Source organism: Anguilla rostrata, unplaced genomic scaffold (genome assembly GCF_018555375.3).
Source record: "Anguilla rostrata isolate EN2019 unplaced genomic scaffold, ASM1855537v3 scaf0481, whole genome shotgun sequence".
NCBI classification, from domain to species: Eukaryota; Metazoa; Chordata; class Actinopteri; order Anguilliformes; family Anguillidae; genus Anguilla; species Anguilla rostrata.
Window position 1 is genome coordinate 1 of NW_026985987.1, and position 5150 is coordinate 5150.

At 44.3% G+C, this 5150-nt stretch overlaps 1 non-coding gene and 1 pseudogene across 1 annotated transcript; both read right to left on the reverse strand.

Moving 5' to 3' along the window:
- Window positions 1-1818: 1818 nt before the first annotated feature.
- Window positions 1819-1925, reverse strand: LOC135246539 (U6 spliceosomal RNA). The gene has a single exon (XR_010327749.1). It is a non-coding gene; the product is annotated as a U6 spliceosomal RNA (small nuclear RNA).
- A 2413-nt stretch (window positions 1926-4338) lies between these two features.
- Window positions 4339-4435, reverse strand: LOC135246540 (U6 spliceosomal RNA; annotated as a pseudogene).
- Window positions 4436-5150: the final 715 nt, after the last annotated feature.

Below are 5150 nucleotides of genomic sequence, written 5' to 3' on the forward strand. Positions count from 1 at the left end.
AAAGTAGCGTGGCCAGGACGTAGCTGCTGAGAACAGTTGTTTCAGAAAATTCACTTACATTTGTTAGTACTCCAAGAACATTTTCACAATAACAGGAATTTCCACCTTTTATTTAAAGTATATTGTATTGTATTGTATCGTATGTTGTATTTCACAAAAGGCCCACGGTAATTTTCCATGAACAGTTTGCATTCTCTGTGAACAAATGTATTTTTTCTCCACGGCAGGATTGCCTATTAGGATGTACTGTCTTATGCCTGGACGAAACAGAGAAGAACGTGCGGTGGCCCCATAGATAGAGCGCAGGCAAAAGTCTCTGTTCCGTGTTCCATTTGTACCAACTTGGCGGCCAATCGGAGGCCGCCCTTGTTTCAATTTCTCCAGTTTACATGCTTTTTGCGCCCAATCGGGAGGCTCGCTTGTTTCAATTTCGTCACGTGGTATCGGCTCGCTCTTCCGCCGTTTCAAATGGCACTTCAGGAAGTGCCGTAGATCACCGGAGTTATGCGACAGGAGCGCGTTTTTACTAAGTGTTTGAATTAATTTTACATTAAAAATATTGAAACGTTCATATTTACGCGTTCGCGGTGTTTAGAACTGGCTAGCCAGTCGGCTGTCACGCCGTTTTTCTCTCTTTTAAAAGCAGCGTAAGCGTTTATATCGTCAAAAACGGCAGCTAGCTATATTAGCTATCGCCTGTTTCAGTAAGTTTTTGAATGAACTTTACATTAAAAATACAGAATCGTTCACAGCTGGTTGTTATGCTGTTTTTCTCTCTCTTTTAAATGCAACATAAGCGTTTACATCAACTAGTAATAAAAGTGAACATAATAAGAAAGCATAAATTCATAGAATTACAGCACCAGCACATTGTGCATGTCTATATATATATAATTGGTTTTTTTTAACCAGTCATAAATATTTCAATATTTCGTATGACAAAGCTGGCGTGTACCCTTTTTCGTTTTTACGGCAAAACGTTCTCTTGCCTGAATCAGCGTGTCACATTAGCCATTTGAAGCGGTTTTCTTTGCCAGTTAATACGAATGATGTAATTGCTATTTCATTTCAGTGCAGCAGGCAAACGTGGTCCATGAATTACAACAGTGTCGCTAGCTGCGGTTTTTCAAAGGCTTGTCAACGACTAAGGGCACCTCGGTAGCTCTTTTAAAACGACATTTAAAATAAAGTAAATACAACAAATGAATGAAAATTCTCTGCGTAACTTCCCATGTGCAAGAAGCTTATGATAAGCGTATGTTTTCCTGTGTACACAGCACTATGCGAAACAAACTAACCGTGTAAGCGCTACAGTGAAGCGCGTCTGTCGGCGTATGCGATTGACTGACTGATTGTTTCAGACAAGTTCTCGCCTGTGAGTGCTGTACTGTTCTGAAATCAAACTCCAACCCAGCAAAGTAGTATATGAATTCTTTAGCGAGCTTGTTAGACTTCAGTTGTGCATGTTTCTCCCTCGGCTGCCGCAGCCATCCTCTCGGGCTCTAATGGTCTCACGGTTTTTCCAAGCATAGCCGGCTACCACCGTGAACCACGAGCGCCATCTCGTGGACAGAATAAAGCACTATCAAATTACAACATAAGAAGCATCACATGCATTTATAAGCCATAAACATTACAAGTGCTTGTCTTAATTATTAATACCCTTTCTGTCAAACAGGGAAGACCCAGTCTTCTAGAGACTCGGGGTCCTGGCTGACTCGCGTCCTGGATTTAGGGTTAGGGTTCGGTGAGTCTGGACGAGGACAGCGTAGGGGGTCGACCCATGGGGAAAGGTCGCTCGGGCCTGACGCGGGGAGGGAAAATATGGAACGCTTCACGAATTTGCGTGTCATCCTTGCGCAGGGGCCATGCTAATCTTCTCTGTATCGTTCCAATTTTAGTATATGTGCTGCCGAAGCGAGCACAAAGCACCTACCTGAGGGCCCGCCATTTATTGGGGCGCGACCTGCAGGGGGTCATCGGTCACGGGGGCAGTCAAAGCGAGCGCACGGATGAATAAAACCGCTTAAGCGGGCCGTACGTGCGCAGTGAAACTTCTTAAACGGGCGGCGGAGAATAAAACAAAGCAAACGTGCGCCCTCGGACCGATCAAAGGCAACCTTTCACGTTCCCGCTCGCGTCCGTGCTCCTCCGGGACAGGTGAGCGGCCACCTGGGAGGTGAGCGGCTACCTGGAAGGTGTGCGGGGGACGGCCCCCGTCCCGCACAGAGAACTGTGCGGCCTCTTTGTCTCCGCCTCTTTTCCGAAGCGGTCGCCGTCGGCCTATGTGACCGGGATCGCTGGATAGAATCCTCACAAACCGAATGATTAAAAAATAACAACGATTAAAAAGTATGAGGATGAAACGGCTAGGGTTGAGAAACCTGACAGAAGGAGGTAAGATTTGAAAAAGGGAGGGAAAGCAAACACAGGAAGCCACCGTTTTTAAATGCCAGTACTTTCCTGCAATACCTGTAATTGCCGCATGAGGTCAGGCGTCTCTTTCTTTTCACTGCGCCCAAGGTTCTCCGTTTAGAAAACGGGCAACAAGGATACATGTATATGTGTGTGTATGTATATGTGTGTGTGTGTGTGTGTGTGTGTGTGTGCGTATGTATGTATGTATGTACATATATGTGTATATATATGTGTATGTGTGTATATATATATTTTTCATACATTTTCACAATAACAGGAATTTCCACCTTTTATTTAAAGTATATTGTATTGTATTGTATCGTATGTTGTATTTCACAAAAGGCCCACGGTAATTTTCCATGAACAGTTTGCATTCTCTGTGAACAAATGTATTTTTTCTCCACGGCAGGATTGCCTATTAGGATGTACTGTCTTATGCCTGGACGAAACAGAGAAGAACGTGCGGTGGCCCCATAGATAGAGCGCAGGCAAAAGTCTCTGTTCCGTGTTCCATTTGTACCAACTTGGCGGCCAATCGGAGGCCGCCCTTGTTTCAATTTCTCCAGTTTACATGCTTTTTGCGCCCAATCGGGAGGCTCGCTTGTTTCAATTTCGTCACGTGGTATCGGCTCGCTCTTCCGCCGTTTCAAATGGCACTTCAGGAAGTGCCGTAGATCACCGGAGTTATGCGACAGGAGCGCGTTTTTACTAAGTGTTTGAATTAATTTTACATTAAAAATATTGAAACGTTCATATTTACGCGTTCGCGGTGTTTAGAACTGGCTAGCCAGTCGGCTGTCACGCCGTTTTTCTCTCTTTTAAAAGCAGCGTAAGCGTTTATATCGTCAAAAACGGCAGCTAGCTATATTAGCTATCGCCTGTTTCAGTAAGTTTTTGAATGAACTTTACATTAAAAATACAGAATCGTTCACAGCTGGTTTTATGCTGTTTTTTCTCTTTTAAATCAACATGGGTTTCATCAACTAGTTAAAAGTGAACAAATAAGAAACAAAAATTTATGAATTACAGCACCAGCCCTTGTGCATGTCTTTTATATATAATTGGTTTTTTTTAAACCCGTCATAAATATTTCAATATTTGTAACAAAGCTGGCTGATTTTTTTTTTTCCAAAACGTTTTCTTGCCCAATCAGCTGTCCCTTAGCCATTTGAAACGGTTTTTTGCCAGTTAATAAAAGATGTAATTGCTACATTTCAGTGCAGCAGGCAAACGGGTCCAGAAATTTCAACAGTGTCGCTAGCGCGGTTTTCAAAGGCTTGTCACGACTAAAGGGGACCTCGGTAGCTCTTTTAAACGACATTTAAAATAAAGTAAATACAACAAATGAATGAAAATTCTCTTTAACTTCCCCTGTGCAAGAAAATGATAAGGGTATGTTTTCCCCGTGTCACAGCACTATGCGAAACAAACTAACCGGGAAGGCACAGTGAAAGGGGTCTGTCGGCGTATGCGATTGACTGACTGATTGTTTCAGAAAAATTTCGCCCTGTGAGTGCTGTACGTTTTGAAATCAAACCAACCCACAAAATAGTTTTGAATTCTTTTGCGAGCTTGTTGACTTCCCCGTTCAGCCCTGGGTCCGCAGCCATCCTCTCGGGTCAATATCTCACGGTTTTTTCCCAAACATGCCGGTAAACCCTGAACCACGGCGCCATCTCGTGGGCAAAATAAAACACTATCAAATTACAACATAAAAAGCATCACATGCATTTAAAGCCAAAAAAATTACAAATGCTTGTCTTAATTTTTAAACCCTTTTTGTCAAACAGGGAAAACCCGGCTTTTAGGGGGGGGTCCCGGCTGACTCCCTCCTGGATTTAGGGGTTGGGGGTTTGCGAGTCTGGCGAGGACATAGGGGTCGACCCATGGGGGAAAATCACTTTGGGGCCCGCGGGGAGGAAAAAAAGGGAACCACAATTTGCGTGTCATCCTTCCAGGGGGCCCTGCTAAACTTCTCTGTATCGTTCCCAATTTTAGTTTTGTGGGACGAGCACAAAGCACCTACCTGAGGGGCCCCGGGGTTTTGGGGGACCTGCAGGGGGCATCGGTCACGGGGCAGCAAAACGGCGACGGGTGAATAAAAAAGAAGGGGGTTCCCAAAGCAAACGGGCCGGAGAAAAAACAAAGCAACTCCCCTCCGCAAAAGGTTTCCTTTTCCCCCTTGGGTCCTCCGGGACAGGTGAGCGGCCACCTGGGAGGTGGCCACCTGGAAGGTGTGGGGGGCGGCCCCTCCCACGAGAACTGTCGCCTTTGTCTCCCCTCTTTTTGAAACGGTCGCCGCGGCCTTGTGACCCGGGGTCGTGGGGTGAATCCTCACAAACCGAATGATTAAAAAATAACAACGATTAAAAGTATGGGATGAAACGGCTAGGGTTGAGAAACCTGACAGAAGAAAGGGAAGATTTTAAAAAGGGAGGAAAAACAAACACAGGAGGGCCCCCGTTTTTAAATGCCAGGCCCCTGCAAACCTGTAATTGCCGCATGAGGTCAGGGGTCTTTCTTTCACTGCGCCCAAGGGTTTTCCGTTTAGAAAAAGGGGAACAAGGATAATGTATATGTGTGTGTGTGTGTGCGTATGTATGTATGTATGTACATATATGTGTTTTATATATGTGTATGTGTGTTTTATATATATATATATATATATATGTTTGTATATGATTGTATGAGTATTATCGGCATCTTGAAAAATATTTTTTTTTAGCAGTTTA